This window comes from Sapajus apella, unplaced genomic scaffold, assembly GCF_009761245.1.
Source record: "Sapajus apella isolate SASKATOON/1434 unplaced genomic scaffold, GSC_monkey_1.0 scaffold11, whole genome shotgun sequence".
Lineage (NCBI taxonomy): Eukaryota > Metazoa > Chordata > Mammalia > Primates > Cebidae > Sapajus > Sapajus apella.
The window spans coordinates 35,473,982-35,496,731 of NW_022436951.1; the positions used below are offsets into that span (position 1 = coordinate 35,473,982).

The 22,750-nt window shown below is 40.5% G+C and overlaps 1 long non-coding RNA gene across 1 annotated transcript; it reads right to left on the minus strand.

Annotated features, from left to right (window-relative positions):
• Window positions 1–7,200: 7,200 nt before the first annotated feature.
• LOC116552396 lies at window positions 7,201–22,712 on the minus strand. Its single transcript, XR_004269365.1, has 3 exons — window positions 22,702–22,712; window positions 7,585–7,588; window positions 7,201–7,296 (listed from the first exon to the last, which is right to left on the minus strand). It is a non-coding gene; the product is annotated as an uncharacterized LOC116552396 (long non-coding RNA).
• Between the last annotated feature and the right edge of the window lie 38 nt (window positions 22,713–22,750).

Here is a 22,750-nt window from a genome sequence, read left to right on the forward strand (position 1 = left end):
GCAACAAATCACCACGGCACTTGTATGCCTATGCAACATGCATGTTCTGCACACATATCCCGGAACTTAAGGTATATAAAAAAAAAAGTTTATAGAATAATTTTGCATCCATAAAAAAGGGATGATATTTTATCAAAGGAGTAATTACAAAGAATAAGAGAATGAACAGAGGGCTTTTTAAAAATGGGGAGTAGAGTGCAAGACTAAGAGGGAATTGGGAGGAGACCAGGAGGATGACTTGAATTTAAAAGATCAAGAAATCACTCAGGCCCAGAAAGTAGAATAAACTTGACCTCCCCCAAAAAATGGAAAATGGAAACACAATATCAGAAAAGAAAAAATTGGTAAGTTTACAATCTAAACAATAGAATTTCTAAAAGGAGAAAACAGAAGGAAAGGAACTATCATATAAACCATATAATTTTGTAACATTGGAGAACATGATTTCCCACATGAAGAGGCCCAGAAAATGTCCAGTTTAGGGATTTTAAAAATGACCAACACAAGGCACAGAACTGTAATCTCAGAACATTGGAGATGCCAAAAGTTGAAACAAAAGTTCAGGAATCACAATGGCATTGGGCTTCTTGATAGATGGACTGAAATGAATAGAATGTTCAAAATGTAGAAGAAAAAATAATTTCCAAATCAGAACTTTATGCCTGGAAAAGAAATTTTCATATATACAACGTCTCTAAAATAGTCACTTCATGGATCCCCACTCCAGAAGCTACTAGAGGCCATGTTCCACCAAATGACATATCCAACTAATAAAGGAGGAAACATTGGGCCCAACAAATAGAATTCATTGCATGAATGACAGAAACAATGAGAATTCCCAGGATCGTGGTAAAGTGGGGCCTCAATAACCCAGCCCTACAGGCTCTAGAAAGCTCCGGGTTGGAGAAGACAAGGTAGCTTCAAGAGAGATGTCTCCAGAGGAAAACAATAAAATAAGATGAATAGAATCCCTGATGTATTTTACCAGATAACAGAGATTTTATTTATAATTCTGTTGGGGAGATTAGCCTGATTAAGCCTCTGGCATACAGAAAACTAAGCAAATAAAATACGTGGCATTATTTACATCAAGGGGAAAAGGCACAATAAAATAAATACAGCCCTAGAGCACTCTGCAGCTCAGTAATGAGACATTGCTTACGTAGAAATAACACATAATCTCTAAATACGGATTTGCCCAAAAACTGACATATAACCATATTAGGAGGATAGAAAATGAGTGTATGTTGGGGGTAGGTAAGAGAGTCTGAAATCATCACTTAGAAAATATGAAGTTGAAATAAACCCTTATAATTGGAAATTCAAGCAATGAAAATATGGAGTCAGTATCAGAGGAAACAGCCTAAAGAGATGAAAAGTAGAAGCCATGATTTTGTTTTTGTTGTGTTTTGCTTTTTGTAAAACAGTAAATTGTATAAACTCTGTACATGTGTGACTTTGATAAAAATGAAAATTTTATACAAAACTGAAGCAGATGAGATCCTTCTAACTCCAATATTCCTCACTTAATCTCTAATCATGTGCCCATTTCTTCAATTAACCACTCCTAAACCACCTGATCAGCATTTAGCCATAATCTAGTTGTGCTTCAGCCTATAAAATTCAGACAGTGAAAGTATGCTCTTAGTAAATTGGCAGTAAAGACCTACAGAAATGAGAAAAGGAGCTTGATTGGTAATTCAAAAGGTAATGAAGATTGTTTCTTTGTTTTATTTAGCGCACCGTGCTTACTAAAAATAGCAGGGTGAATGAAAATTCAAGCACAGCAATTAGACTCTGTCTTTTTGAATTTCAGTTAAAAAAAATCAGCCTGTGCTCCCTAACCAACTGAATGGAATTGTTTGTAGAGAAAAAATTAAATAAGAAATCAATATAATCAAAGTGCAAAGACTAATGCATGCTTCTCAGAAATATTAATAACTTTACTCAGTACTAAGTATTTTCCATTGTTGCATTTTTGACCATAATTTCTAGTTTTATTGAGGTAGAATTGATACACCCAAAGGCATAGATTTAATGTACACATCTTGAATCGCTTGAATAAATGCATATACCTGTGATACAACCATCACTACAAAAGTGCTAGACATATCCATCACCTCCAAAAATGTCCTTGTGTTCTTTTTTAATTTTCTGTTTGGTTGGTTGGTTGGCTGGTTGGCTGGTAGGTTGTGTGGTAAAATCATTTAACATGAAATCTAGCCTCTTAACATATTTTAAAATGTACAGTACTGTATTGTTAACTACAGGTACTATTTTGTACATCAGATCTCTACTTTTTATTCATATTGCATAACAGAAACTTTGTTTATAGTCTTTCATGAACAATTCCTCATTTTGCCCTCCCTCCAGACCAGACCATGGTTTTTAAATTTTTAAAAAATTTTATTTATGTATTTTAAGCTCTGGGACACAGGTGCTGAATGTGCAGGTTACTTACATAGGTATACATGTGCCATGGCAGTTTACTGCACCTATTAACCTGTCATCTAGGTTTTAGCCTCATATGCATTAGGTATTTGCCTTAATGCACTCCCTCATCTTTCCCCCCACCCCACAACAGACCCCAGTGTGTGATGTTCCCCTCCCTATGTCCACATGTTTGAATTGTTCAACTCCCACTTATGAGTGAGAATCTGTGGTGTTTATTTCTGTTCCTGTGTTAGTTTGCTGCAGATGATAGTTTTCAGCTTCATCCATGTCACTGCAAAGGACATGAATTTATTTTTTATGGGTGCATAGTATTCCACAGTGTGTATGCGCCAATATTTTTTTTAATCAGGTCTATCATTGATGGGCATTTGGGTTGGTTCCAAGTCTTTGCTATTGTAAATAGTGCTGCAATAAACATATGTGTGCATGTGTCTTTATAGTAGAATGATTTACAATCCCTTGGACATACACGCAGTAATGGGATTGCTGAGTCAAATGGCATTTCTGGTTCCAGATCCTTGAGCAATCACCACACTGTCTTCCACAATGATTGAACTAATTTACACTCTCACCAACAGTGTGAAAGCATTTCTATTACTTCACATCTTCTCTAGCATTTGTTGTTTTCTGACTTTTTAATAATTGCCATTATAACTGGCATGAGGTGATATCTCATTGTGGTTTTGATTTGCATTTCTCAAGTGACCGGTGATGATAAGCTTTTTTCCTTTCTTTTTTATTTTTTATTTATTGCATTTTAGGTTTGGGGGTACATGTGAAGACCATGCAAGATTGTTGCATAGGTATACACATGGCAGTGTGATTTGCTGCCTTCCTCCCCTTCACCTATATCTGGCATTTCTCCCCATGCTCTCTCTCCCCAACTCCCCACCCCTGGCTGTCCCTTCCCTATTTCCCCCAAACAGACCCCAGTGTGTAGTGCTCCCCTCCTGTGTCCATGTGTTCTCATTGTTCAACATCCGCCTATGAGTGAGAACATGCAGTGTATGATTTTCTGCTCTTGTGTCAGTTTGCTGAGAATGATGGTTTCCAGGTTCATCCATGTCCCTACCAAGGACATGAACTCATTTTTTTGATGGCTGCATAATATTCCATGGTGTATATGTGCCACATTTTCCCTGTCCAGTCTATCATCGATGGGCATTTGGGTTGGTTTCAGGTCTTTGCTATTGTAAACAGTGCTGCAATGAACATTCGTGTGCATGTGTCCTTATAGTAGAATGATTTATAATCCTTTGGCTCTACCCAATAATGTTATTTCTATTTCTAGGTCCTTGGGGAATTGCCACACTGTCTTCCACAATGGTTGAACTAATTTACACTCCCACCAACAGTGTAAAAGTGTTCCTATTTCTCCACATCCTCTCCAGCATCTGTTGTCTCCAGATTTTTTAATGATCGCCACTCGAACTGGCGTGAGGTGATATCTCAATGTTGTTTTGATTTGCATTTCTCTAATGATCAGCGATGATGAGCATTTTTTCATGTTTGTTGGCCTCATGTATGTCTTCTTTTGTAAAGTGTCTGTTCATGTCCTTCGCCCACTTTTGAATGGGCTTCTTTGTTTTTTCTTGTAAATCTGTTTTAGTTCTTTGTAAATTCTGCATATCAGCCCTTAGTCAGATGGGCAGACTGCAAAAATTTTCCCCATTCTGTTGGTTGCTGATTCACTCTAATGACTGCTTCTTTTGCCATGCAGAAGCTGTGGCGTTGATTAGGTCCCATTTATCTATTTTGGCTTTTGTTGCCAATGTTTTTGGTGTTTTGGTCATGAAGTCTTTGCCTATGCCTATGTCCTCAATGGTTTTGCCTAGATTTTCTTCTAGGGTTTTTATGGCGTTAAGTCTTATGTTTAAGTCTTTAATCCATCTGGAGTTAATTTTAATGTAAGGTGTCAGGAAGGGGTCCAGTTTCTGCTTTCTGCACATGGCTAGCCAGTTTTCCCAACACCATTTATTAAACAGGGAATCCTTTCCCCATTGCTTGTTTTTGTCAGGTTTGTCAAAGATAGGATGGTTGAAGATATGTTGTGTTGCCTCCGAGACCTCTGTTCTGTTCCACTGGTCTATATCTCTGTTTTGGTACCAGTACCATACTGTTTTGATTACTGTAGCCTTGTAGTATACTTTGAAGTCTGGTAATGTGATGCCTCCCATTTTGTTCTTTTTGCTTAGAATTGACTTGGCTATGCAGGCTCTCTTTTGGTTCCATGTGAAGTTTAAGGTGTTTTTTTCCAGTTCTGTGAAGAAGGTCATTGGTAGCTTGATGGGGATAGCATTGAATCTGTAAATTACTTTGGGCAGTATGGCCATTTTCATGATATTGATTCTTCCTAACCATGAACATGGAATGTTTCTCCATCTGTTTGTGTCCTCTCTTATTTCGTTGAGCAGTGGCTTGTAGTTCTCCTTGAAGAGGTCCTTTACATTCCTTGTTAGTTGTATTCCCAGTTATTTTATTCTCTTTGTAGCAATTGTGAATGGCAGTTTGTTCTTGATTTGGCTCTCTTTAAGTCTGTTATTGGTGTATAGGAATGCTTGTGATTTTTGCACATTGATTTTGTATCCTGAGACTTGGCTGAAGTTGTTTATCAGTTTCAGGAGATTTTGGGCTGAGACGATGGGGTCTTCAAGATATACAATCATGTCATCTGCAAATAGAGGCAATTTGACTTCCTCCTTTCCTATTTGAATACCCTTTATTTCTTTTTCTTGCCTGATTGCTCTGGCTAGAACTTCCAGTACTATATTGAATAGGAGTGGTGAGAAAGGGAATCCTTGTCTAGTGCCAGATTTCAAAGGAAATGCTTCCAGTTTTTGTCCATTCAGTATGATATTGGCTGTTGGTTTGTAGTAAATAGCTTTTATTATTTTGAGATACGTTCCATCAATACCTAGTTTATTTAGGATTTTTAGCATAAAGGGCTGTTGAATTTTGTCAAAGGCCTTCTCTGCATCAATTGAGATAATCATGTGGTTTTTGTCTTTGGTTCTGTTTATGTGGTGAATTACATTTATAGACTTGTGTATGTTGAACCAGCCTTGCATCCCCGGGATGAATCCTACTTGATCATGGTGAATAAGCTTTTTGATGTGCTATTGCAATTGGCTTGTCAGTATTTTATTGAAGATTTTTGCATCTATGTTCATCATGGATATTGGCATGAAGGTTTCTTTTCTTGTTGAGTCTCTGCCAGGTTTTGGTATCAGGATGATGTTGGTCTCATGAATTTATTTGGGAAGGATTCCCTCTTTATGGATTATTTGGAATAGTTTCAGAAGGAGTGGTACCAGCTCCTCTTTGTATGTCTGCTAGAATTCAGCTGTGAACCCATCTGGACCTGGGCGTTTTTGGGGTGGTAGGCTCTTAATTGCTGCCTGAACTTCAGCCCTTGTTATTGGTCTGTTCAGGGTTTCGACTTCTTTCTGGTTTAGGCTTGGGAGGAGGCAAGCGTCCAGGAATTTATCCATTTCTTCCAGGTTTACTAGTTTATGTGCATAGAGTTTTTTGTAATAATCTCTGATGATGGTTTGAATTTCTGTGGAATCTGTGGTGATAACGCCTTTATCGTTTTTTATTACATCTATTGATTATTCTCTCTATTCTTTTTTATTAGTTGGGCTAGTGGTCTCTCTATTTTGTTGATCTTTTCGAAAAACCAGATCCTGGATTTATTGATTTTTTGAAAGGTTTTTTGTGTCTCTATCTCCTTCAGTTCTGCTCAGATCTTAGTTATTTCTTGTCTTCTGCTAGCTTTTGAGTTTTTTTGATCTTGCTCCTCTAGCTCTTTCAATTTTGACAATAGGGTGTCAATTTTAGATCTCTCCTTGCTTCTCATTTGGGCACTTATTGCTATAAATTTTCCTCTAGAGACTGCTTTAAATGTGTCCCAGAGATTCTGGTATGTTGTGTCTTCGTTCTCATTGGTTTTGAAGAACATCTTTATTTCTTCCTTCATTTCATTGTTTATCCAGTCAACATTCAAGAGCCAGTTGTTCAGTTTCCATGAAGCTGTGTGGTTCTGAGTTAGTTTCTGCATTCTGAGTTCTAACTCGATTGCATTGTGGTCTAAGAAGTTGTTTCTTATGATTTCCGTTCTTTTGCATTTGCTGAGGAGTGATTTACTTCCAATTATGTGGTCAATTTTAGAGTAGGTGTGATGTGGTGCTGAGAAGAATGTATATTCTGTGGATTTGGGGTGGAGAGTTCTGTAAATGTCTATTAGGTTTATTTGGTCCAGGTCTGAGTTCAAGTCCTGGATATCCTTGTTAATTTTCTGTCTGGTTGATCTGTCTAATATTGACAATGGGGTGTTAAAGTCTCCACTATTATTGTGTGGGAGTCTAAGTCTCTTTGTAAGTCACTAAGAGCTTGCCTTATGTATCTGGGTGCTCCTGTATTGGGTGTGTATATATTTAGGATCGTTAGCTCTTCTTGTTGCATTGATCCTTTTGCCATTAGGTAATGTCCTTCTTCGTCTCTTTTTGATCTTTGTTGCTTTAAAGTCTATTTTATCAGAGACGAGAATTGCAACTCCCGCTTTTTTTTTTTTTTTCTCTCTCCATTTGCTTGGTAAGTCTTCCTCCATCCCTTTATTTTGAGCTTTTGTGTATCCTTGTATGTGAGATGGGTTTCCTGGATACAGCACACTGATGGGTTTTGGCTTTTTATCCAATTTGCCAGTCTGTGTCTTTTGATTGGGGCACTTAGTCCATTTACATTTAGGGTTATATTGTTATGTGTGAATTTGATACTGCCATTTTGATGCTAGCTGGCTGTTTTGCCTGTTAGTTGATGCAGAATCTTGATTTTGTTGATGCTCTTGGAGTTGCTGGTACTGGTTGTTCCTTTCTATGTGTAGAGCCTCTTTCAGGAGCTCTTGTAAGGCAGGCTGGTGGTGATGAAATCTCTGAGTACTTGCTTGTTCACAAAGGATTTTCTTTTTTCCTTCACTTATGAAGCTTAGTTTGGCTGGATATGAGATTCTGGGTTGAAAGTTCTTTTCTTTAAGGATGTTGAATATTGGCCCCCACTCTCTTCTGGCTTGTAGGGTTTCTGCTGAGAGATCTGCTGTGAGTCTGATGGGCTTCCCTTTGTGGGTAACCCGACCTTTCTCTCTGGCTGCCCTTAGTATTTTCTCCTTCATTTCAACCCTGGTGAATCTGACGATTATGTGCCTTGGGGTTGCTCTTCTTGACGAATATCTTGGTGGTGTTCTCTGTATTTCCTGGACTTGAATATTGGCCTGCCTTGCTAGGTTGGGGAAGTTTTCCTGGATAATACCCTGAAGAGAATTTTCCAGCTTGGATTCATTCTCTTCATCACATTCAGGTACACCTATCAAACGTAGATTCGGTCTTTTCACATAGTCCCACATTTCTTGGAGACTTTGTTCATTACTTTCTATAATCTTGCCTTCTCCTTTTATTTCATTGAGTTGATCTTCGACCTCTGATATCTTTTCTTCTGCTTGGTCAATTCGGCTGTTGAAACTTGTGCATGCTTCGCGAAGTTCTCGTGTTGTGTTTTTCAGCTCCATCAATTCACTTATATTCCTCTATAAGTTGTCCATTCTTGTTAGCATTTCATCAAATCTTTTTTCAAGGTTCTTAGTTTCTTTGCATTGTTAGAACATGTTCCTTTAGCTCACAGAAGTTTCTTATTACCCACCTTCTGAAGTCTGATTCTGCCATTTCATCACACTCATTCTCCATCCAGCCTTGTTCCCTTGCTGGTGAGGAGTTGTGATCCCTTGTAGGAGGAGAGGTGTTCTGGTTTCACATGTTTTCATCCTTTTTGTGCTGGTTTCTTCCCATCTTTGTGGATTTATCCACCTGTTGTCTTTGTAGTTGCTGATTTTCAGATTGGGTCTCTGAGTGAAATTCCAGTTTGTGGATGATGAAGTTATTTCTGTTTCTTAGTTTTCCTTCTAACAGTCTGGCCCCTCTGCTGTAGGACTGCTGAGGTCCACTCCAGGACCCACTTGCCTGGGGATCACCTGCAGCAGCTGCAGAACAGTAAGGGTTGCTGCCAGTTTCTTTTTCTGCTATCCTTGTCCCAGAAGGATACCTGCCAAATGTCAGCCTGATCTCTCCTTTATGAGGTGACTCTTTGGATTTAGGGTGGTCAAGGAGCTGCTTGAGGAGACAGTCTGTCCTTTATAGGAGCTCAAGTGCTAAGCTGTGAGCTGCGTTGTTCATTCAGAGCTGCTGGGCAGGTACATTTAGGCCTGCTGCAGCAGAACTCATAAACTCCTTTTTTTTTTTCCCCCAGGTGGTCTGTCCCAGGAAGTTAGGGCTTTATTTATGAGTTTCTGTTATGCTGATGCCTTTTTTTTCCAGGGCTGCCCTGGCCAGCAAGGAGGCAGCCTAGTCACTGTCTGCCCACAGAGGCTTTGCTGAGCTGCTGTGGGCTCCACCCAGCTGCCATGGGATTTTCCCTACAGTCCTGTTTATATGGGTGTAGTTAGAACTGCCTTGGCAATCGTGGCCCACCTCTGTAATGGCAGACTCTCTCTGTAACGGCAGGTTGCCTCAGCAACGGCGGGCTGCCTCAGCAATGGCGGACTACCTCCGTAGTGGTGGAGTGACTCAGTAATGGCGGACGCCCCTCCCCCACAGAGCTGGACCGTCCTGGGTTCAGCTGTACTTACTGTGAAACTCTCAACCCAGAGTGTTTCCAATTGCTGTTGTTTTTGTTTGTTTGTTTTGTTTTTTTGGTTTTTTTTGTGTGGGTGGGACCAGCCGAGCCTGATCACCTGGCTCCCTGACTCAGAATCTTTTTTTTTTAGTTGAACAGTCAACTCTCTCCCAGGTGTTCCAGTCACCTGTTGAAAAGGTGCTGGGATCTTTGTGATTTCCCATGCGGCGTCTCACTGCACTGGCTCAAACAGTGGCGCTGAGATTCGTGGTGATTTTTTTGCCTGGGAATCTCCTGGCCTGGCTCCCTGTTTCAGCCCCTTTTAAAATCAGATGAATCAGTGACTCTGCCATCCCCGTGCTCCAATCGCCAGCTAAAAGGGCACCCAGGCCAGTGTATTTTGTACAGAGAACTGCCGCGCTGCCAAAACAGCTGCACTGGCCAAAACAGCATGCTGGCGACCCATGGGGCTCATCCACCTGCGAGTCTCCTGGTCTGTGGGCAATAAAAATCCATCTGGAAATGCAGCATCCACTCACCCTCTGCGCTATCACTGGGAGCTGCAATCTTGAGCTGTTCCTAGTCGGCCATCTTCCAGGACCTGATGAGCTTTTTTTCATATGTTGGTTGAATGCATAAATGTCATCTTTTGAGAAGTGTCTGTTCATATGCTTCACCTACTTTTTGATGGGTTTTTTTTTCTTGTAAATTTGTTTAAGCTCCTTGTAGATTCTGGGTATTTGACATTTGTCAGATAAATAGAATGCAAAACTTTTCTCCCATTCTGTAGGTTGCCTGTTCACTCTGAAGATAGTTTCTTTTACTGTGCAGAAGCTCTTTAGTTTAATTAGATCCCATTTGTTCATTTTGGCTTTTGTTGCAATTGCTTTTGATGTTTTAGTTATGAAGTCTTTGCCCATGCCTATGTGCTGAATGGTATTGCCCAGGTTTTCTTCTAGGGTTTTTATAGTTTTAAGTTTAAGTCTTCAATCCATCTTGGGTTAATTTTTGTATAAGGTGTAAGGAAGGGGTCCAGTTTCTGTTTTCTGCATATAACTAGCTAGTTTTCTGAGCACCGCTTATTATATAGGGAATCCTTTCCCCATTGCTTATTTTTGTCAAGTTTGTCAAAGATCAGACAATTGTACTTGTGTGATATTACTTCTGAGGCTTCTGTTCTGTTCCATTGGTCTATATATCTCTTTTGGTACCAGTACCATGCTGTTTTGGTTACTGTAGCCTTGTAGCATAGTTTGAAGTCAGGTGGTATGATGTCTCCAACTTTGTTCTTTTTGCTTAAAATTGTCTTAGCAATGCAAGCTCTTTTTTGGTTCCATATGAAATTTATTTTTTTCCTAGTTCAATGAAGAAAGTCAGTGGTACCTTGATGGGAATAACATTGAATTTGTAAATTACTTTGGGCAGTATGGCCATTTTCATGATATTGATTCTTTGTATCCACAAGCATGGAATGCTTTTCCATTTGTTTGTTTTGTCTCTTGTTTCCTTGAGCAGTGGTTTCTAGTTCGCCTTAAAGAGGTCCTTCCCTTCCCTTGTAAGTTGTATTTCTAGGCATTTTATTCTCTTTGTAGAAGTTGTGAATGGGAGTTCACTCATGATTTGGCTCTCTGTCTATTATTGGTATATAGGAACGCTTGTGATTTTTGCACATTGATTTTATATCCTGAGACTTTGCTAAAGTTGCTTATCAGCTTAAGGAGTTTTTGGGCTGAGATGATGGGGTTTTCTAAATATACAATCATGTCATCTTCAGAGACAGTTTTACTTTCTCTTTCCCTGTTTGAATGCCCTTTATTTCTTTTACTTGCCTGATTGCTGTGGCCAGATACTATGTTGAATAGGAATGATGAGATATGGAATTTTTGTCTTGTGCTGGTTTCCAAAAGAAATGCTTCCAGCTTTTGCCCATTCAGTATAATGTAGGCTATGGGTTTGTCATAAATAGCTCTTATTATTTTGGGATACATTCCATCCATAACAGTATATTGAGAGTTTCTAGCATGAAGGGATTTTGAGTTTTATCAAAGATAAAACTCATCTATTGAGATAATCATGATTTTTGTTATTGGTTCTGTTTATGTTATGGATTATGTTGATTGATTTGCATATGTTGAACCAGCCTTGCAACCCAGGGATAAAGCTGACTTGATCATTCTGGATAAGGCTTTCAATGTGCTGCTGGATTCATTTTGCCAGTATTTTATTGAGGAATTTCATATCGATGTCCATCTGTGATATTGGCCTGAAACTTGTTTTGCTATTGTGTCTCTGTCAGGTTTTTGTATCAGGATGGTACTGGCCTCATAAAATGAGTTAGGGAGAATTGCCTCTTTTTCTACTGTTCAGAATAGTTTCAGAAGGAATAGTACTAGCTCCTCTTTGTACTCTTTGTACCTCTGGTAGAATTCAGCTGTGAATCTGTCTGGTCTTCAGCTTTTTTTTTGTTGGTAAGGTATTAATTACTGCCACAATTTCAGAACTTGTTATTGGTCTACTAAGGGATTTGGCTTCTTCCTGGTTTAGTCTTGGGAGTTTGTGTACAGGAATTTATCCATTTCTTCTAAATTTTCTAGTTTATTTGCATAGAGGTGCTTATCGTATTCTGTAATAGTAGTTTGTATTTCTGTGGGATCAGTGGTGATGTCCCCTTTATCCTTTTTTATTGTATCTTTTGATTCTTTTCTCTTTTCTTCTTTATTAGTATGCCTAGGAGTCTATCTACTTTGTTAATCTTAAAAAAAAAAAAAAAAAAAAAAAAAAAAAAAAAAGCACCTGGATTCACTGATTTTTTGGAAGGGTTTTTCATGCATCTATCTCTTTCAGTTCTGCTTCGATCTTAGTTTTTTTTCTTGTCTTCTGCTAGCTTTTGTATTTGTTTGCTCTTGCTTCTCTAGTCTTTTAACTGTAATGTTAGGGTGTCGATTTTAGATCTTTTCTGCATTTTGATGTGGGCATTTAGTGCTATAAATTTCTCTCTAAACACTGTTTCAGCTGTGTGCCAGAGATGCTAGTACGTTTTGTCTGTGTTCTCATTGCTTTCAAAAAAACGTTGTTATTTCTGCCTTAATTTTGTAATTTACCCAGCAGTCATTCAGGAGCAGGTTGTTCAGTTTCCTTATAGTTTTGTGGTTTTGAGTGAGTTTCTTAATCCTGAGTTGTAATTTCATGGCACTGTGGTCTGAGAGGGTGTTTGTTATGATTTCCTTTCTTTTGTATTTGCTGAGGAGTGGCTTGCTTCCAATTATGTGGTCAGTTTTAACATAAGTGCTATGTGGTACCAAGCAGAATGTATATTCTGTTGATTTAGGGTCGAGAGTTTTGTGGATGTCTATTAGGTCGACTTGGTCTAGAGTTAAGTTCAAGTCCTGAATATTCTTCTTAATTTTCTGTCTCATTGATCTGTCTAATATTGACAATGGGGTGTTAAATTCTCCCAGTATTATTCTATGTGAATCTAAGTCTTTTTGTAGGTCTCTAAGCACTTGCTGTATGAATCTGGCTGCTCCTGTATTAGTGCATATATATTTAGGATAGTTAGCTCTTCTTGTTGCATTGATCCTTTTACCATTATGTAATACCCTACTTTGTCTTTTTTGGTCTTCATTGGTTTAAAGTCTATTTTATCAGAGACTAGAATTGCAATCTCTGCTGTTTTTGCTATCCGTTTGCTTGGTAAATCTTCCTCTATATCTTTACTTTGAGCCTATGTGTGTCTTTGCACGTGAGATGGGTCTCCTGAATACAACACACTGATGGGTTTTGACTCTGTATTTAATTTGCCAGTTGGCATCTTTTAATTGGGGCATTTGGCCCATTTACATTTAAGGTTAATATTATGCGTGAATTTGATCCTGTCATCATAATGCTAGCTGGTTATTTTGCACATTTGTTAATGCAGTTTCTTCATTGTGCCATTGGTTTTTATATTTCAGTGTGTTTTTGCAGTGGCTGGTACCGGTTTTTTCTTTCCATATTTAGCGCTTCCTTCAGGAGCTCTTGTAAGGCACACCTGGTGGTAACAAAGTCTCTCAGCATTTGCTTGCCTGTAAAGAATTTTATTTCTCCTTCACTTATGAAACTTATTCTGGCTAGATATTAAATTTTAGGTTGAAAATTCTTTTTTTAAAGAAGGTTGAATATTGACCCCCACTCTCTTCTGGCTTGTATCGATTCTGCACAAAAATCTGCTGTCAGTTTGAAGAACTTCCCTTTGTAGGTAACCTGACCTTTTTCTCTGGCTGCCCTTAACATTTTTCTCCTTTGTTTCAACTTTGGAGGGTCTGACAATTATATCTTGCGGTTGCTCTTCTCAAGGAGTATCTTAGCGATGTTCTCTGTATTTCCTGAATTTGAATGCTGGCCTATCTTGCTAGGTTGGGGAAGTCCTCCTGGATAATGTCGTGAAGTGTGTTTTCCAACTTGGTTCCATTTTCCCCATCACTTTCAGAGACCCCAGTCAATCACAGAATTGGTCTTTCCACATAGTTCCATATTTCTTGAATGCTTTGTTCATTCCTTTTTAGTCTTTTTTCTCTAATCTTGTCTTCACACCTTCTTTCAGTATGTTGATTATCAGTCTATGATATTCTTTCTTCCACTTGATCAATTCAGCTATTGATGCTTATGTATGCTTCACAAAGTTCTCATGCTGTGTTTTTTAGCTCCATCAGATCATTTATGTTCTTCTCTAAACTGGTTATTCTAGTTAGCACTTCCTGTAAACTTTTGTCAGAGTTCTTAGCTTCCTTGAATTAAAGGATTAGAACATGCTGCTTTAGCTCAAAAGAATTTGTTATTACTCATCTTCTGAAGCCTCCTTCTGTCAATTCATCAAACTTATTCTGTATTCAGTTTTGTACCTTTGCTGGAAGGGAGTTGCAATCATTTGGAGGAGAAAAAGCACTTTGGTTTTTGGAATTTTCAGCTTTTTTATGCTGGATTTTCCTCACCTTCATGGATTTATCTACCTTCGATCTTTGAGTCTGAAGACCTCTGGATGAGGTTTCTGTGTGGGAGTTCTTTTTGTTCATGTTGATGTTATTTTGTTCTGTTGGTTATTTTTTCTTCTAACAGTCAGTCCCCTCTTCTGCATGTCTGCTGCAGTTTGCTGGAGGTCCACTCCAGACCCCATTTGCCTAGATGTCACCATCGAAGTCTGCAGAACAGCAATGATTGCTATTCCTTCCTCTGGAAGCTTCATCCAAGAGGGGCATTGGCCTGTTGCCAGCCAGAGCTCTTCTCTATGAGGTGTCTGTCAACCTGTTGGGAGGTCTCTGCCAGTTATGAGGCATGGGAGTCAAAGACCCACTTGTGGTGGCAGTCTGTCCCTTAGCAGAGCTTGAGCACTGTGCTGGTAGAACCTTCCTATTCAGGATCTACTGCTCCTTCAGAGACAGCAGGCAGGAATGTTTAAGTCTGCTGAAGTTGCACCCATAGCTGCCTTTTCTCCCAGGTGCTGTCCCGGTGAGATGGAAGTTATATCTATAAGCCCCTGACTGGGGCTGCTGGCTTTCTTTCAGAGATGCCCTGCTCAGTGAAGAGGGATCTAGAGAGACAGTCTGGCCACAGCCACTTTGCTGTGCCGTGTTGAGTTCTGCCCAATCCAAACTTCCAGGTCTTTTTAGAGTCATCAGGGGAAAACTGCCTACTCAAGCCTCAGTGAAGGCGAATACCCCTCCCCACACCAAGCTCGATCCCAGTCGACTTTAGACTGCTGTGCCAGCAGCGAGGATTTCAAGCCAGTGGTTCTTAGCTTGCTGGGAGTGGGACCTGCTGAGCAAGACCACTCAGCTCCCTTTCTAGGGGAGGGAATGGTTCTGTCTCACTGGGTTCCAGGAACCACTGGGGTGTGGAAAAAAAAACTCCTGCAGCTAGCTCGGTGCCCACCCAAACACCACCCCAAAGGGGCCCAGGGCCCTGGTGGTGTAGGCTCCCTGGGGAATCTCCTAGTCAGCAGATTGCAAAAACCATAGGAAAAGCATAGTAACTGGGCTGGATGGTACAGTCCCTCAAGGCTTCCTTTGTCTGGGAAAGAGAGGCTTCCTTGCTCCTTGCACTTTCTGGGTGAGGTGATGCCCCACCCTGCTTCTGCTCTCCCTCCATAGGCTGCACCCACTGCCTAACCAATCTCAATGAGATGAACAGGGTACCTCAGTTGGAAATGCAGAAATCACCTGCCTTCTGCATTGGTCTCTCTGGGAGCTGCAGGCTAGAGCTGTTCCTATTCGGCCATCTTGCCAACTGGCTCCCAGACCATAATTTTTTAAACACAAAATCAGAAACCATTATATGAGTGCGTTTATGAGAATAATAGTAAAAGTAAATACTTGAAAACCCTGTTAAAAATCATCAATTTATCTACAAATGATGGTAGAAAGACCTTCAGAATATCACACGACTCAAGTATTTTTGTGCATGAAATTAATTCTAGGTTAGTTATACTCATCATACATTATAAAACTTCTGCTCATCAGAAAGCTGGAAGTTATACTGGTGGGAAAAAGAGACAAAGTTAAGTGAATCCAGGATTAAACAATGTGAAAAATTATCTTTCTCTCACTGGAAAAATGAGGAATTTTTTAAGGCAACTATAATACAGCAATGAGAGAGATGTCCTTCTTTATACTGAAAATCTAATTTCCAGGATTATGCTTTCCATACATAAGGAAACAATGTGAAATCATGGCAAAATTAAAGCTGATTTTAGTTAAAATGTGCTGATTGTCAATCACCTCACCTTTTATGTAAATTTGAGCCTTGGACTTAAGAAACACAAAGAATATTGTCTCACTCTAATAGAATTTTGCCAATGTTTGTAAACACAAAGGACAAGTCATACTAGATTTGTTACAAAATACTTTTGTCTACTATCTACTGGGGTCCAGTGAAAACGAAATGCAGCATTGAGTGATGCTTAGGAGTTTTGAGCAGAAATGCAGTCATTATCTTGGACAGAGGGAAAGTCTTGTTTTCTGAATTGTCACCAAATTACTGATGCTCTATTTTTCACTCACAAGTGCCCTGGGGGTTTCCAGTAGCACAGCCTCATGGCCACTGCAGAAAAATGCTCTCCTTGTTCATTAGGAAAGCCTTTTTCCAGCCTAGAGTGTGGGTTTTCCCATTCGAATGGTTGGAAATTCATCTCTCCACCTTCTTCCACTGAGTTTCCTAATGAATTTAGCCTCATCAGATGGTGCTAAGATAAAATATCCCTAAGCAGAAAGCTAAAATTTCACCAACAGGGAAAAACAGGACTGCGACCCACAGAACAGCTCCTCAAGGTTTACTTTATCGATCAGATTCCAGCTTGCTGCCTAACACCTTGATTAATGTATTTTTTTCGAAGAATAATGCTACCACTAAGGAATATAGTATTTATCATGAAGTTTCATAAAAACACATTTTGGCTAACTGGGTAACAATAACCAGAAAATAACAAAGATCCGGGAATCATTGCACCTGCCAGTAAGAGTCAGGTCAGGAATGCTTGTGGCATCTGACTTCTTGAACAGCCCCAAAGATGTTACCACCAATGTATACCTTCCATTAAATGGGAGAGCATTAAACATTTCCCTACAGAGCCTGGCCCTAACAAAGGCTCAGGCAAGCTCAAATCTTTCTGTGACTTAGCAAGTGAACTCGCAAAGTTTGTGGCTGCCTCCAATCTGTTAATGACCAAATCCATTCAATGAACACTTTCTCTTGTTACAGTTCATAGAATGAAATAAAGGTATCCGCCTGTCTGTGGCCTGCACCATGGGTGGGAAGCTTGAACATCTGAACGTAGCTGGGGCACTGTTCAGGACCAGCTTCTTTCCTCAAGATGTATGGTTTGAGCAGCAGTCTTTTTCTTCTTTCATCAGACATCATTACCAGTAGAGAGATTAAACACCTCCCCCAAACCATCAACCAAAATCAAAGAGCACACCCAATTTACAGCCATTTGGAGGACAGAGCTATAAAAGATTCATGTATGCTGTATTGGTTCAGGTCCTCTGAGAAGCAGACACCAAGAAATAATTCTACAGGCAAGGGATCATTCAGGGAGATGCCATGAAGGATAACAGGGAGAGATTAGGAGGAGTGAAGAGAGCTCCAGATCGCAAAGCAGCCCTGGCACCTGTTAAGGAGACAGAGTAGGAAGGATTGGGTAGAAAGAGCCTCAGACCATGGGGCAGTGCTGAAAGAGCCAGGCCCAGGCAACATGGCTGAACTCATATGACCCAACAGAGGAATCTTGCATCAGGCAGAAATGGCCCAAATGTAGTATTCTGCCTTGCTTAGTTAGTGGCCGGAAGTGGCCCAAATGAGTAGAGAGGGGTCTAAAGAATGGCATCTGGATACTGCCAACCAGCCACATTCCAGAAGTGGATACTCTAAACAGGGCCCCACAACAGCCCTCTCACTTCTCTCTCCTTCCTTCTGAGCCTCTACTGTGAGGGCATCTGTGGGTTTTGCAGCTCAGCATTCATTTCCCTGCCTTATGGTCACAGCACTTAGATTCTCCTTGGGAAAATCACGACTATATTCTAGTCCATTTGTTTTGGGTGAAACAGATTCTCTGTTTCCCTGCAGATGTGGTCATATGACCCTAGACAATAAGAATGTAGTGTGCTCCAACCTCCAGGGATGGATACCACACACCCAGAGTCACTGAAATCACCCCAGAGCTTTTTCTGTGAATGTTGAAAGCAGAAATTCTATCTTTCCACTGGGATTGCTGAGAAAATAAAAATAACCTGGGAGCTACTGGGAGCCATCTTGACCTCACAAGGAAGAGCCTACCTGAGAATGGAGACAGAAGAGAGAAAAGCAAGAGAGGCCATGGAGAAAACAAGGCTTAGATACTGTGATGGACATTGAGAGCTTTGTCCCAGCTCTACTTGAAGGCAGGCCTTATCCCCTGACCTCCAGGGCCTTCAAATACATTAGGTCAGTAAAGGTGGCAATATTATTAGACCATCTAAAGCAATAGCTTTTTCTGTCAGTGACTAATTTTCATAGTCAAATGTCTTTACAAGGACAATGTGCTCCAGCTCTAAGCTGTCCTCCCTTGATAACTCGAGGGCCCAGTTTTTGCTATGTCATTCAGTCAATAAGCCAATATTTCCCACTTTTTGCTTAAGTTACATTTTGTGCCACTTGTCACCATGAGTTTTGATTGACGTAATTATGTGTCATGAACAACTTTGGTGGTTTAAAGCCTATATTCTGGTTCTTTTTGTAAGAAATTAGAAATACAATTTCAGGCACCTTTAAAAAAATCTTTAGATGACATTTGCATTGCCAATGAAATTGCTGATGTAGGAATTTTACTTAACATCATTAGTGATGTCATCTATATTACTCAGGGCCCAGGAATCATACCAGTTAATGTAACAAAGAATTTAGTATCAAGAACCATTAGCAAGGTGGAAAGAACTGTTAACTAGATAACTAAAAAGACAGATAGAGAACACTAAGGTGTCCCATAGGAGCACTAAACTAGTACAGCTATCACCACTAGGGCTGAGAGAAAACAGGAAAATCATTAAAACTTGAAAGCTTAGAGGAAGGGACTTGTGGTGCTGAGCCTGAGACCTCACATGAGGGTACCTGCTGGCTGGCACTGCTGTCTCTGCGAAGGGTGTGATACGGTTCCTTCAACACGTATTAAAAGAAAACCACCAACCAGATTCTAGTCTTTGTATGGTAGGTCAAAGAAATGTCCTGGGTCAAAGAGCAAAGACAAGAAATCCAAAGAGAGGATGAGTTGCATCTTCCCCTTCTGTCTCCAGTCTGTCTCTGGCACCCCACATGGCGAAGCCTGTGTTGACCCAGCAGCAAAGGACTAACATGGCTTCCGGAACAGAGGGGTGGGCTGAAAGCTGAGTCAGTAGCTTAGTAGCTGGCACTTGGTCCAGCAACCTAGCGGGTCCAGCAATTCTGAGATAAAAGTCAGGGTGCATGAGAAGATTAAGGACAAAGGTCAGGGTTCATGAGAAGATGAAGGACAATAGGAACAACAAGATATTGACACCCAGAGAAGTAACCTCGTGCTTGACTGTCCAGGAAATGCTGAGAAAGACTGTTTTCAATGCAAAGAGGTTTCGTGAGTCCTGGGAGCAAGCTCTGCTGACATATCAGTGTAGCAGAAAGTTCAATAGCTAAGTAAGCAAAGACATCAAAAACACAAGTGCTGTGATGGGGTCCGAATCTCTACCGTCCTCAGCTCCCCGGGTCATGACTGCAACCTGCACAAGGGACTTCCACTTTTTTAGTGTAAGCTAGGAATTATTTGCCACCAGGTTCAAAATTGAAGTTGAAAAGTTAGTTTTATCTTTTTAAATAAAAGCCACATATATTCAATTAATGTCTTTTAATCTATTAACTCAAGCAGAACACTGTAAAATGGCAGACCTCTGAATGGACTATTTTTCTACTCAGTACAATCTATGAAGAATAAGTGTATTCTAAAACCCTAAATGAAGGTAGGGGTTTTATTTTGCTCTGTTTTTATTTTTTGCCCCTCAAAAGATGCATGTCTCATTTTTCTGGGAGACAGTCCTGGTGCAGCACAGCTCTGCTTGCATGTGGGTTGTCCAGCTATCTAAGTCTGGGTAGTTTAGATAAGAATGAGTGGTTTTGGGCCGGGCGCGGTGGCTCAAGCCTGTAATCCCAGCACTTTGGGAGGCCGAGGCAGGTGGATCACGAGGTCAAGAGATCGAGACCATCCTGGTCAACATGGTGAAACCCCGTCTCTACTAAAAATACAAAAAATTAGCTGGGCATGGTGGCGTGTGCCTGTAATCCCAGCTACTCAGGAGGCTGAGGCAGGAGAATTGCCTGAACCCAGGAGGCAGAGGTTGCGGTGAGCCGAGATCGCGCTATTGCACTCCAGTCTGGGTAACGAGCGAAACTCCGTCTCAAAAAAAAAAATAGAAACTAAGAATGAGTGGTTTTTAGCCAGACACGGTGGCTCACACCTGTAATCCCAGCACTTTGGGAGGCTGAGGCGGGTGGATCACGAGGTCAAGAGATCGAGACCATCCTGGTCAACATGGCTTGAAACCCCTTCTCTACTAAAAATAGAAAAAATTAGATGGGCATGGTGGCGCATGCCTGTAATCCCAGCTACTCAGGAGGCTGAGGCAGGAGACTTGCCTGAATCCAGGAAGCGGAGGTTGTGGTAAGCTGAGATCACGCCATTGCACTGCAGCCTAGGTAATAAGAGCAAAACTCCGTCTCAAAAAAAAAAAAAAAAAGAATGAGTGGTTTTTTTAAAATTCAGCCTAATTTAGTGATTTAATGCTGTCTTCTTCCTGGGGGATTTCAAAGGTGAAAGATGATGGGGCAATATGTTCAGAGCATTTTTGTTGTCTCCAATACCCAGACAGTCAGGGCATAATCTGCCATTTCTGCTGACAAACAGGGCACTGGGTGGGGACACCAGGCCAATGCACATGTGCCTGGGTGGGTCCCAGGTAGAAGAAGGTCTGATTAAAGTCCATTCACTTAGCAGTCCCCTGTTCCCTGGGCCTCCAAGTGCATTAGATCACTAAAGGTGGAAACACGATTAGGCCACCTGAAGCAATAACTTTTTTCTATCAATGACTAATTTTCATGTTCACACGTCTTTACAGTGACAATGAGCTCCACTGTAGGCTGCCCTCCCTGCTAACTCAGGGACCCAGCTTTTGCTAAGACTTCAATGACCTTACGCAATTATCTGGAGAGTTTTGCTGACCTTCATTTCAATCTCAGTGGGTGTCAAAAAATTGCTTTTCATGGTATTTAGTAATTTTGGTCTCTAAACGCTGCATTTTTTTTCAAAGAACTTATAGGGTTATGAACTTTGCTCTAATCTTCTATGTGCAGAAGAGCTGATAGCACACTGCTTATTTCCTACAGTGCTGACACTTCTAGTTTAATGCTAGGGATATTTTTAAGTTCTTTGCCTCTCAGTATTTCAAAACACTTGGAGTTTCCATCCTGATTTCCTCTAAGTTCAAATGTCTATTTGTTTTAACACCAAAAGATACCTTAGGATTACCTGGGGATGCAATCATGTTGATCGTAAATGTATTCTAAAACAAAGAAATTACACCTTTGGATAGTTTCCCTGAATACTGGCCACAATCAGGTTCGTTACACATACACTCCAGGTGGGATACTGGAGTAAGCTGTGGGATTCAAGGTGCACGACTCAGTTGCCACCACTGAAGACAAGACTGTCCAGTTGATTACCTGAGATAAAACAATTCAATGTTTAAACAGCATTAACTCTAGAAATAGGAGCTATTGCACTAACCAAAGGATGACTTCCAGAGAAATACATTTTGTAATCTAATCTACTCGCTGCCTTTGGAATATGCAAATCCGCTACTTCCTAGAGTTAATTTCAAACAAGATGCATTTCTTGAAAAAACTCTTTCTTTATTTTTGAAATAAATATAAAATATAACTTTATTATAAACTCCAGGAGGGGAGAAATACCAGAGTGGTGAGAGAGGGCAGGAGGCATGGGGAGAAGAACAGATGGATGAGGGACCTTGCATGCAATTTGCCCTCTGAGTTCCTTATCCTATTATTTCTACATCAGAAGGATCTCACATTTTCCCACTTAGAGGGAAATCTTCACCTAGATCCATGAGTCCTGTGAATATTTGGTCTTGTTCATTGTGGGCTCTGTGAGGGAAATAAATCTCAAAGAGAAGAAAGTTTAGCAAATCTATACAGATGAACCACTTTACTACCTCACAAGGTTGCCTGTCATTCTCACCCGTTCTCCCAATGTCCTGTCTCTGCAACCTGGGAACTTCCTAGATACAAGGACATCATCATAGATGTCTTATGGTACAATGTGGGCTTCCATAAATATCATATGTGTACACTGGATTAAATTCTTTAAAGCAAGTTATAATCCAAAAATAAGGCTTCTGAAAACTGAACAGGATACTCCTCTGGAACCTCATTCTTGTCTGAAATCTTTCATGAAATGAATTAACACTGCTCACTTAAAATTTAGAGTTAAGTCAGCTTCCTTCTTTGTGACAGCAGCAGTCAGGCACACTGAGGGAGCGATTCTTTGAGTGGATTGTTAATGTACTTAAGTTTCCCCTTCCTTGGCATTGTAAAACTGGATGAAGCAATTTGGAAAATCATGCTCTGTCCAATATGGCAAATCAGCAGCAATTTCTCAGTGTGTAGCCTCATTAGTAACCTAGAAAGGGGACAACCTGCTTCCTGGAGGATGTCCAGATGGCCAGGGTGGGGGCCAGGAGTCCTGGTGGATCTTAACACACCTGGCAGGCAAAGTCACTTAGTCATGCTTAATCCAGTCTCCCCTCTGCCCTCATCAAAAAGGAAGCTCCAGGAGCCATAATTAAAAACAGTCTGCGAGGGCCTATGGAAAACAACCTCTACTCCCAGCCCTAAGCCAGAATCAAGCAGCCATTGTCCCCATTCCAGAGGAGAAGAGAGAGCTGAATAGCACAGGTCCCTGAGAGCTTATGGGCCAGAGCTGCCTTCTCCTCCTCCGTAGGTAATAATGCCATGAGACACTTCTGTCTCTCAGAACATGGGAACAGAATTTGGTAAATTCAAATTTCTGGCCTTCATCAGTCCAGACAGTGTA